A 12,787-nucleotide genomic window follows, 5' to 3' on the forward strand; every position below is an offset into this window, starting at 1 on the left:
TTAAATAACAGTTCTATTGACATATAATTCACATACAATACATACACCCATTTAAAGTATACAATTCAATGGTTTTTAGTATATTCACAGAGTTGTGCAATCACACAGTACATGGTCTTTTGTGACTGGCTTTTTTTACTTAGCGTGTTTTCAAGTTTCATCTGTGTTGTAACATTATACTTAATTTTTAAAGTGATCCATTCACTCCTCAACTCACTGGAATCTGGCTTCTGAACCCACCTCTTTATTAAAATGACTCGTGTAGGTCACAAGTAATTTCCTCATTATACAGTCTAGTGGACATATCTCAGGCTTCATTTCAACCTCATTCAGCACAAATATGGGCTGATTGTTAACTAAATGCCAATTTTTACTGGCATCACTGACTTCCTTCTCTCTGACTTGCTCCTTCCTTAAATGCCACACCTCATGCTCATTTGCCTGTTTCCCTGTCTGGACCTTCTCTGTCTGCTTCCTTGGTTCTCCCTTCCCCTCTCCTTTGGCTTGTCTTTGGCATTTGTCCCCTCATTTGACGTTCTTCCAGTGATATCCAGCAGACTGGTATCCTCCATGATCAGGCCCTCAATCTGACACAACCCTCAATCAGGTTGTATCTTCAACTCTAACCTCTGTTTCTCCACCTGCCTGCTAGACCTTCCTCTCTGGGTGTTGCACGGGTGCCTCACACTCCATGCTAGATGGAATCTCTCCTCTGCATAACCCAGCACTTCTCTTAAGCCACTTAGATTCTGCCTTATACTCTTTCATTCAATGAAATTATTTACTCGAGGCCTGTGTCACAACCATGCTCCGCCAGATCATTGGTCAGGCCAAGAATCATGCTAGCTTGATCCCCCTCTTGGTATTTATTGGAGCAGGAGGTACTGGAGCAGCACCGTATGTCTGGTGCCTGGCATTGTTCCATCCAGATGTCAGTTGGGACAGAAAGAATAACCCAGAACCCTGGAACAAAGTGGGCCCCAATGATTAATACAAGTTTTACCCAGTGAATGTAGATTACAGCAGCAAAGTGAAGAAAGAAGGTCCAGACTTCTAAATGAAATGTTTCACTATAAAGCTGCTTAGAATGAAGGTCTTCCAGAATCCATATGCACAATTTTGCACTTGACCAGGAGATAGTTCCCCTCTCAATGTGTGATCATGTTGGTGTATTGTGTTGGGGTTTACACTGATTAATAAATAATCTGAAACTTCAAAAAACTAAGTGAGAATTTGCTGCTGTTTGAAGTACTAAAGACATGTTAGAGGGGCTTCCCTGGTGGTGCAGTGGTTGAGAATCTGCCTGCTAATGCAGGGGACACGGGTTCGGAGCAACTAGGCCCGTGAGCCACAACTACTGAGCCTGCGCATCTGGAGCCTGTGCTCCGCAACAAGAGAGGCCGCGACAGTGAGAGGCCTGCACACCGTGATGAAGAGTGGCCCCTGCTCGCCGCAACTAGAGAAAGCCCTCGCACAGAAATGAAGACCCAACACAGCAAAAATAAATTAATTAATTAATAAAAACTCCTACCCCCAACATCTTCTTTAAAAAAAAAAAAAGACATGTTAGAAAAGAAAACAAAGTCCCTTTTCTCCAAGAGCTTCCCTTCTAGGGAGAGAGCCAGATGGTCAACCATGAACCTGCAATATGGCTGGTTGTGAAGAGTTCCTTAAAACAATTAGAGCAGAGTAAAAGGATCAAAAGTGACAGTGGGCTGTGCTGGTTATTCTCTGCTTACTGTCCCTCCCTCCCATACAATTCACCCATCGTGCTCCCTCTCAGCCCTGTTCCATGCCCCAGGGACTGGCCTACAAGACTTCTTTCACCCAAGCTCCCTTGCCCTCTGCCTTCCTATTGGCTTAGGCAGAAAGAGGTGAGAGAGTGGGGGGCAGTGGTGTGGTAGTAAAGGTTTATCAGCCAGCTCTCCAAGGAAAAGCAACCTGATTTGTAGCATTTGCCCATTTCTGTGGTATAAATACTCCACCTTGAGAGATTTCAAACAGCCATCTTGATGTCGGAGTTGGAAAGAGATGCTTACCGTGGGCCCTGATGAACCAGTATAAGCCAGTTTCAACACACCATTGGTGGGAGGAGAGGGAAGTCTGGGAGTGTCTTCTCAGCTTCCACTTGTCCTCGGTCCTGGCAGGGGCTGCATCCCTTCAGGACTACAGCTCTAGACAACAGTGCCTCTTAGGCCACTCCAGCTCTAACGAGATGCTGATACTCCCATTCCCTCCTCCTCCCTCTTCAGGCCTGGGATTGGGAACAGCTTCTCAGTGAAGCTGGTCCCTGGGTGCCTCACTATCCCTAGTTTCCTTTCCCTACTCCCAGCTCTTCATTAATGTTCTTCAAAATCCTTGTGGAATGTACCTTCTGTTTCCCATGGGACCCAGACTCATACAGGAAGGTTGTCTTTTTTCGTAGAGTGCACAGGAAGGCCTTTCTCATACTGTAACACTGAAGCACAGAATGAGGGTGTGGGAAGTGATTTGTGTGTTGATCCTGCCACCTCCTCTCCAGTTTCCCCATCCCCATGCCTGGTAACCATTTCTCTTGTATTTGATTTCTAGCAGTGCCAATCCCAGTTCTTTGCATGTATCCAAAAAAACATTTGTTGAATTGTACCAAAACAGGGCCATCTATTGCTTTTCTTCTGCTCTCTAAAAAGTGTTCCTTGTTCCTATGAATTTCACTAATGCTCTTTCATTCTTCATTTGAATCTTCTATTGGGTCCATGCCCAGTGAGCCAGTGCTAACAGAAGCTGGTAGAAAATCCTCCTACAAAAATTACAGTCCTCAAAAGAAAAAAAAAACAACACCACAGTCCTCTTATAAAAATTGCTGGATTTGAGGCCACAGTAGATAATTTACATAGGTTGAGAAGATGAATTCAAAAGCCATTAAATCTAAGCCTGTGAAATCAAAATCAGCACAGTTTGCTACAATTGTACTTAAACTCAACATGAAGGCCAAATGGTAAAATAACATTCTGAAGTTACACCACTTTATACAGCAATACCACCAGTGTTCATGCTGCCTGGTGGGCCCGGGTCTGAGAACATAACGTTCCTGCTGTGGTTCTGCACTCCCCTCCCCGCCGGCTGTTAACCCCCTGTGCCAAGGCAGGCTGGCTTCATGAGACCCATTGTGTCCACACCCACTCCACCCACCAAGTGGGCCTCTTGCATCATGTCAACCAGCCTATCTGCAGAGGTATCAGCTTGGTAGGGAGAATGAACTCTTTGTGGAGAAGATTAGGTTTAGGGCTGGGATTTGGGTTGAGGTTTGTGAAGGTTAATTTTATGTGTCAACTTGGCTGGGCCATGGAGGGCCAGATATGTGGTTAAACATTACTCTGAATGTGTCTGTGTCTGTAAGGGTGTTTTTGTTTTTTTATATAATTTTTTATTTGTTTTATTTATTTATTTTTGGCTGCATTGGGTCTTCGTTGCTGTGTGCAGGCTTTCTCTAGTTGCGTCGAGCAGGGGCTACTCTTCGTTGTGGTGCATGGGCTGCTCATTGTGGTGGCTTCTCTTGTTGTGGAGCACAGGATCTAGGAGTGCAGGCTTCAGTAGTTGCAGCACGCGGGCCTTAGAGCATGTGGGCTTCAGTAGTTGAAGCATGTGGGCTCAGTTGTTGTAGCTCGTGGGCTCTAGAGCACAGACTAAGTAGTTGTGGCACACAGGCTTAGTTGCTCCGCGGCATGTGGGATCTTCCTGGACCAGGAATGCAACCCGTGCCCCCTGCATTAGCAGGCAGATTCTTAACCACTGTGCCACCAGGGAAGTCCCAGAAAGGGTGTTTTTGCATGAGATTAATGTTTAAAGCAGTGACTTTGAGTGAAACAGATTGCCCTCCATACTGTGGGTGGGCCTCATCTAATCAGTTGACAGTCTGAATAGAATAAGACTGACCTTTCCTGAGCAAGAGGGAATTCTGCCAGCAGACAACCTTTGGACTTGAGCTGCAACACCAGCTCTTCCTGCAGATCTTGGACTTGCCATCCTCCATAATCATGTAAGCCAATTCCTGAAAATACATCTTTCTTTATATATACACATCTAATTGGTTCTGTTTCTCTGGAGAACCTGACTAATACAAGCTTGGAGTGGTGACTGGATTTAGGGTTAAAGTTAAGGTTCACATTAGGGCAGGGTTACAGTTAGGGTTAAGATTAGAGGGAGATTGGGGCTAGATTTGGCATTCAGGTTGAGTTTGAGGTAGGGGTAGGGTTAGCATGAAGGGTAAGGTTAAGAATCGGGTTAGAGTAGGGTTAGGATTAGGGTTGGGTTGAAGTTAGGGTTAGAGTTACGGTTCAGTTTAAGTTAGGGATCAAGTCAGTTAAAATTAAGTTTAGTTTTTAGGATTAATTGGGAGATTGGGATGGACATATATACACCAATATGTGTAAAATTGATAACTAATAAGAACCTGCTGTATAAAATAAATAAATAAATAAATAATTTTTTAAAAAGAAAAGAACAACAAAAAAAGAATACAGTTACCAATAAAAAAACATGTTTAGTTTTTAAACAATGCCTGGGGTTAAGGAACATTAAGCTGTGGACTAGGGCTTAACAGCTGATGGTGTATCCTATCACCCTGGGCTGCCTAACTCAAGACTGCTTTTGCAGTAAGAGAGAAGTAAATTTTCTTAGCCTCTGTTATTTTGTATATTATTGTTTTATGCAGCTGAACCAGACCCTGATTAATCCAGCACCGCAGAATGGGGTTACCTACTGCCCTAGGTGCATGCCAACCACCTGTGCCTCCGCCATCAGCATATTTAGATCACGGTCCTGTGAGCATTTGTCCATGTTTTTTGTCTGTATTCCTATTCGGCTCTGAGGTACCAAACAGCAGGAATCTAAGTTCCCAGCACACATATATAGTGCCTGGGTCAGTACCCTACAAGGAACGTTAGTGTCCCTGTCTTTACTATGAAACATGGAATTCTGGCCCCCTTGGCCATATGTCTGGCCTCAAGCATCCTCAGAGCCACCTCTATATGAGAAGCCTGGAGGACAGGACTGCCCTCTGCCCATGCACTACCTCTGCAGAGGGCTGACCAGGCCAGTCTGAAAACAGTAGTATGTGGGCTTCCCTGGTGGCGCAGTGGTTGAGAGTCCGCCTGCCGATGCAGGAGACACGGGTTCGTGCCCCAGTCTGGGAAGATCCCACGTGCCGCGGAGCGGCTGGGCCCGTGAGCCATGGCCGCTGAGCCTACATGTCCGGAGCCTGTGCTCCACCACGGGAGAGGCCACAACAGCGAGAGGCCTGCGTACCGCAAAAAAAAAAAAAAAAAAAGAACAGTAGTATGGGCAAACTCTGCCCATGACATGGATTCCTTCTAAATGCAGTGATCAATTAATTGCTATGACCAGGCCCCCAAGAAGCTGCTGGGACAGGAGGCAAGCTGCACAGACTTACTGCAGAGCCGGGATTGAGGGTAAAGTTAGGAAGGGCTGCCTCATTCTTGGGCAGGACCAACCCAAGCTGTGTTCACATTCTGATTCCCAACTGCTTGTTCAGAGATAGTAAATAACAGTAGCAATTTTTATTATTATTATTATTATTATTATTATTATTATTATTACTGAGGTTTACAATATGACAGACTCCATTCTAAATGCTGTATCTGGATCATCTCATCTAATCCTTAGAGTAGCCCTATGAGGTAGATATTATTTTCCCTTTTTACAGATGAGAAACAGAGGCATAGAGATGTTAAATAATGTGCCTGAGGTCACAGAGCTGGTAAGTGGTACAGCTGGGATCAGAACCCAGACAGTCTGAGACCAGAACCCATGCTCTTAAGCACCATGCTCCACTTCCCTCCTAAAAGACCCACTCATTCAGCAAATAATAACAGTTACTGTCTGCTGAGCACTTTCTATGAGTCCGGTTCCATACCAGTGGTTCTCAACTAGGGCAATTTTGCCCCCCAGGGAATATGTGGCGATCTCTGGGAACATTTTTGAGTCTCACCACTGTGATGAGGTGTACCGTGACATTGAGTGTGTAAAGGACAGGGATGCTGCTAAACATCCTACAATGCCCAGCACAACACAGAATTATCCAGCCCAAAATAGTGCCAAGGCTGGGAAATTCTGCCCTATCCTAAACACTGTACATTTTTTGCTTTAATCATCATAATAATCCTGTGAAACCGTTGCTGTTATTCCCATTTTACAGGTGAAAAAACTAAGGTTTAGACTGAGATTAAATAATTTCTCCAAAGTCACATAACAAGTGGATGAGGAGATAATTCAAACCAAGATCTGCTGGATTCCTCAACACTTTCTGCATCCAGGCACTGTGCTATTTGATTTATATATTGTATAAAGTTTCCTATGGCTACTATCAAAAACTACACAAACTTGGTGGCTTAAAACAACAGAAATGTATTCTCTCAGGGCTCTGGAGACCAGACACCTGAAATCAGTGTCCCTGGGCCAAAATCAACTTGTCAGCAGGGTCACACTCCTTCCAGAGGCTCTAGGAGAGAATCCACAAGTCAGCATTCCTTGGCTTGTGGCCACATCATTCCAATCTTCAAGGCCAGCATCTTCGAATCTCTCTTTCCTCCATCTTCACATCACCTTCTCCTTTGTGTGTGGTCAAATCTCCCTCTGTCTCCCTCTAATAAGGACACATGTGATTATAGTTAGAGCTCGCTCAGGTAATTCAAAATAGTCTCCCCAGCTCAAGATCTTTTACTTAATCATAACTGCAAAGATCCTTTTTCCAAATAGTTTAAAATTTACAGCTTCCAGGGATTATGGTCTAATATCTTTGGAGGCCATTATTCAGCCCACTTCACAAATATCTTCCCAACCCTGCTCATAGTTTTATTATGCCTATTTTACAGATATACCCGGCTCTGAGGGGCATGATCTGAGCTTTGGATGTGTATGGTCAAATCTATGACCCCGATCAGAGGAACCAAAAGCCCGTTCAGGAACAACCCCACACTCACCACACACATACAAGCACACACAAACATAGATTGATCCGACAGATTTGGCCTTACAATAATTACTTCTAAATTCAGAAAATATTTTTTAACTGTAAATTACACTGCATTTTTAAAGTTGCTAGAGAAGACTACTTTTTAATCCACCTCTGTAGTCTTTATTTGCAAAGTGAAGACGTTCTTATAACGCAAATAACTGCTCCCTAGTCTAGCTGTAACTTAACGCTGACTTTTTAATGAGCTTTTTTTAAAGTCAGGGACTCCACTGGTACTATAATATACTAATATCTAATATCTGTTCTACCTTTTTGTTTAACGCTTCATATTGACCAAGGGACTTTGGTCTATATTAGCTCCTATGCTCTACATGCTAAGTCGGGGGCAGTGCGGGTGCCCGATGTGATAAGTGAAACAGGACAGGTAAAGTAAACATCAGTGACTATTCCGTTTCATCAGGCAGTTTCCAGATAGCTCCAAGGGAGAGTTCTCAGAACACTCCTTCTTGTTCTACCTTCAGAAGATTAAGATTTGGACTCATTAAAACACAGGTAACCACACCTCACCGAAGAAGATATACAGATGGCAAACGGGCATGTGAAAAGATGCTCTACATCACATGCCATCAGGGAAGTGTAAATTAAAACAATAATGAGACAATACTACATACCTATTAGAATGGTCAATACCTGGAACACTGACAACATCAAATGCTGGCGAGAATGTAAAAATAACAGGAACTCTCTCATTCACTGCTGGTGGGAATGCAAAGTGGTACAGCCACTTTGGAAGACAGCTTGGCAGTTTCTTACAAAACTAAACATACTCTTACCATATGATCCAGCAATCACGCTCCTTGGTATTTACACAAATGAGTTGAAAACTTACGTCCACACAAAAACCTGTACACTGTTTGTAGCACTGTAAAGCTGTTTATTTATAATTGTCAAAACTTGGAAGCAACAAAAATGCCCTTCAGTAGGTGAATGGATAACTAACCTGTAGTACATCTAGACAATGGAGTATTATTCAATGCTTAAAAAAAAAGGAGCTATCAAGCTATGAAAGGACATGGAGGAATCTTAACTGTATATTACTAAGTTGAAGAGACAATCTGAAGAGGCTGCATACTGTATGATTCAAACTCTATGACATTCTGGGAAAGGCAAAACTATGGAGACAGTAAAAAGATCATTAGTGGTCTGGAGTTGGGGGAAGGAGGGATAAATTGGCAGAGCACAGAGAATTTTTAAGGCAGTGAAAACACTCTGTATGATACTATACAGATGGATACATGTCATTATACATTTGTCCAAACCCATAGAATATACAACACCAGGAATGAACCCTGATGTAAACTATGGACTTTGGGTGATGATGATGTGTTGATATAGGTTCGTCACTTGTGACACATGTATCACTCCGCTGGGGATGTAGATAATGGAAACTCTCCGTATCTTCCTCTCAATTTTGCTGTGAACCTAAAGCTGCTCTAAAAAAAAATTAAGTCCCTCTTAAAACACACACAGGGGACCTAGGAACCTCTCTGGTGTTCATGAGACCCTTTCGTTTATTCATTCATGGGCCAATGTTAGTTGAGAGCCTGTGTGCCAGGCACTACGGAGACACAATGGGGGGCAAAACCACATCTAGTCCCTGCTTTGGTGCTGCTCATGCCTGAGTGGGAGGAGTAGACCCCGCACAATGAGGACCAGGAAGAAAAGGAATGTGGCTCTGTGAAAATGGTGGCCCCCAGAGCTGACCTTCCTTTAAGACTTAGTCCAAGTACCACTGATTCCACAGGCTCCCATGGGCCTCATTCTCTGAATTCCAGTGGTCTGGCAAGGCAGCACCCCGCCATCCTCCCATAATGCAGTGGGTCAGAGCCCTCTTCTGCAACACTTTCAAACCTGGGAGCCGGTGTCCAATCAAAACAAAGAGAAATCACTTAAAATGAAGTGTCCCTTAAACATTTTATTTTTATGTAAATCACATAAATATCCCTCCATTCTTTTACTGTGGAGTCAAGGCTGTGCTTGTAGATCTGCCCTTGGGAGTTATGAGTCCTCTTTCTCACAGGAAGCATGTCCGTAATTCATCCCTGAGGATTTCCAGTCTCCATTTCTTTAAAGTGAGGGGAAGTGGTAAAGACGCTTGGGAGGCAATCTGAGTTCAGAATCCTGGCTCTTCAGTATCTTTCCCCCTATCTTTTTCTCTCATCTACACCTAAATTTTTTTTGTATGATCTGCCTTTATTAAATCCTTCCAAAGCATTTAGGTTAATTTTCCAAAAAACCCTTTTGCACTCAGATTTTACCAGTTTACATGATATTAATTAAATTACGTTAAGTGCAATAACAAATCACAATCAGGTTTGGGAACAACTGATTCTGGGTAAAAAATACAGGTCGGGACTTCCCTGGCGGTCCAGTGGTTAAGAATCCTCCTTCCAATGCAGGGGACAAGGGTTGGATCCCTGGTCGGGGAACTAAGATCCCACATGCCGTGGGGCAACTAAGCCCGCGCGCTCTAGAGCCCACATGCCACAACTGGAGAGAAGCCCACGCACCACAACGAAAGATCCCGCATGCCGCAACGAAGATCCTGCGTGTGCAACTAAGACCTGATGCAGCCAAATAAATAAATAAATATTCTTTAAAAACACAAAAAACATGTCAAGTATGGAGGCAAAAGTGTGCAGGGTTCTGGTGGGTTCTGGGTGGTTACACTTTACAGAGGACACGAGACTTCCCTGCTGGGCCAATGGTTAAGACCACTGCAGGGGGTACAGGTTCGATCCCTGGTCGAAAATGTTTTATGGAGGGCATGGGGAGTGAAGGTGAGTTAGGTGAGTGGGCTAAGCAGAGGATGGTAAGAGGGCCTCTACAGATCCTTGGCTTGAGAGCACACCCAAAGAAGTCATGGGTCCAAGCCAGTGTAGCTGGGGCATCAGGGCCTGCAGGCCCCACGGAAGGCTCTCCCAAGGTGTTTCGGAGGCTGGGGGTTAACTAAAATGGATAAAATCAGGAGACCAGAGCTGGTGGGAGGGAAGTGGGGCAGGGTGCCCTTCTGCAGCTGTCACTCAGGCCTCCAACAGTCCACTGGCAACTCCCAAGATGATCAAAACTAAATTACTGAGGGCTTGTTCTTTGTCTTTGCAACTTGCTCTAACCGTAAAAGAAAAAGCCACTTACTGCCCATCTCACGGCAAAAAAAAACCTCCCTGCTGTACTCCCGCGGCTGGGCAGAAAGAGGAAGAGTGCTCCTGTTTTGTACCCCTGGCTCCCTGCTGGTCAGGCCGGTTGCACAAGCCTTGGATCAGGAGAGTCCAAAGAGCTGGAATGAAGTGGCACCCCTACCACTCGGGAGCCAGGGAACTAGGCTGGTCCCTCCTCACTGTTCCCAGGAGAGGGATAGTACTTCACCCAGGGAGCCCCTAGGGATCACTTGCACTATCTCCCTGGCATCTCAACAGTAGTAAGCATCCCCCCGCCGGGCTGGGCTGAGGTTAGTTGGAGGCGTCCCTGTCTCTCTGACTGCAGGATCAACAGGTGCCTCTGTTTTACTCTGAGGACAATCGTTTAGCATGTTGTTTTTATATTTGTGTCAACACAGACTTAGTATGGAGTAGAATGAGAAATCCTCATGATGATTTAAGAGGACACCAGACTTCAGATTTTAAAGCTGCACACAAGCCACACGGGGCTACACCACAGACCCCTGAGAACAAATCACCACCCTCTGCCATCCTGCACTCGGGCCGTTAGGGGCACATCCTGGGGAATGGCTGAGACAAGCTGAATCATGTGAATACACTCAGCAAATGACTAAGCGCTAGCAAACAGAGGAGGTTATTCTTATTCATATTCTTTTATTGTGTGTTAGTCTAGGGTCCCCAGCTAGATGGAAAGTTCTCAAGATCAGAAATGATCTTTTTTACCCTCAAGCTCCCTCTCCCTTTCTTCCCTCTCAGCCTGGCCTTGAGCATACCGCAGGGCTCCATAAGTACAGGGATAGTGAGGGCAATGAGGAGACCTTAAGTTTTAGGTCAAAGTCACCTGGGTGTGAATAAATTTCCACTGAAATTGATGGGAGTCTTCACAGAGCCCCCTCCCCAAGCCCCAGAGAGAGCCTTGGGGTCGCTTATTGAAATCATCATCCTCTATGAAGGGTCTGACTCAAGACTGACTCCTAGGCTTTCTGTGCTGCAGAAGAAATCTGAGAAGGGGCCAGAAAGACAGCCCAGAGAGGCCCTGGGAGATGGGGCAGATGGGAAGAGAGAGATCAAGTCAACCTGCAGAAAGAGAAGGAAAAACACCCATTTGCCCTCCAAGGGTTGGCCTGTTCCCTGCAGTGGAGGCCTTGTGGGGGGATCCGTGCCCTGGCCCTGGTCAGCAGCTGGTGGGGGCTGAGGGATAAGGGATGTGTATCACAGCAGGTCTCCGAGGGCCACAGAGGATGAACGTGGTCGTGCAGTGGGCGTGACCAGTATGTCCAGGAAGACACAGAGACCACAGGGTCAGAGGGAGGTTATCAAGAACACCTGTGTTTGAGGGCCACTCTGAGTTGATGTGACATGTGGATAACCGTGTCTGGATGGCGACCACAGGCCACTCCTGACAACCACAGCCTTGGAAGGAAAGAAGGGAAAGAAGCGGGAAGGACAGAACCCCCAGGAGGAGGCACATCTGCCACCCCCAGGACAGGGCAGGTGATGTGAAAGGGAGTAGGGGAGTTCAGCACAGGGAACTGTATTCAGTATCCTGTAATAAACCATAACAGAAAAGAATATGAAAAAGGAAAAAATATGTATATATATGTAACGGAATCACTTTTCTCTACACCTGAAACTAACACAACATTGTAAATCAACTATACTTCAATATAAATAAATAGATAGATAGATAAAAGAGGGAGTAGGAGAGGGACAAGTCAACCCCCAAATCACCTTCCCTCCAGCCCTTAGCCAGTGGGGTGGACCCACTCAAGGTAACAAAAAGAAAAAAGGGCTGGAGCAGCCCAGGAGACACAGAACACAGCCACCTCCTCAAAAAACCAGCCACCGTGGTCCTTCCACAGAGGCATCTAGGACGTTACACAGTCACAAGGAGACTGTCTACAGTTCGCTCAAGTTCTGCAAGAAGAGATCCATCAGGTTGCTTGCATGTCCTGGCTATTGTAAACAGTGCTGCAATGAACATTGGGGTGCATGTACTCTTTCGAATTATGGTTTTCTCAGGATATATGCCCAGGAGTGGGATTGCTGGACCATATGGTAGCTCTGTTTTTAGTTTTTTAAGGAATTTCCTTCCTGTTCTCCATAGTGGCTGCACCAATTTACACTCCCACCAACAGGGAAGTCTACTCAATACTCTGTAATGACCTGTATGGGAAAAGAATCTAAAGAAGAGTGGCTATATGTATATGTATAACTGATTCACTTTGCTGTACAGAAGAAACTTACACAACATTGTAAGTCAACTATATTCCAATAAAATTTTTTTAAAAAGAGAAATCCATCAGGGTTGGCTCTTTCTTAGGAACGTCAAAGCCAAACAGTGTCCCCAGCACGTGATACAGAGGTGACATCATGTCTAAGGTGGTGGAAAGAGCGACCCAGATACAATCAGGGAGACACGGTGACGAGGGCTGGAGATCTCGGTACTGTGACATCTGAGACCAAGGACACAGTGACCTCTGATGCCAGAACAGGAAGCTGCAAAGGGGATCAGGACTCAAGCATTTGTCCCTAAAGAACACTTTCCAGCTCTTTCATCCCAGCTTAACTAAATAACAAGAGAAGCCTGCAATCT

The 12,787-nt window shown here is 45.1% G+C and overlaps 1 pseudogene; it reads left to right on the top strand.

Annotated features, from left to right (window-relative positions):
- The first annotated feature begins 805 nt into the window (after positions 1–805).
- LOC132483333 (cytochrome c oxidase subunit NDUFA4-like) lies at positions 806–1,057 on the top strand (annotated as a pseudogene).
- Positions 1,058–12,787: the final 11,730 nt, after the last annotated feature.

The sequence above is a fragment of the Mesoplodon densirostris genome, chromosome 2 (genome assembly GCF_025265405.1).
Source record: "Mesoplodon densirostris isolate mMesDen1 chromosome 2, mMesDen1 primary haplotype, whole genome shotgun sequence".
Classification (NCBI taxonomy): Eukaryota; Metazoa; Chordata; class Mammalia; order Artiodactyla; family Ziphiidae; genus Mesoplodon; species Mesoplodon densirostris.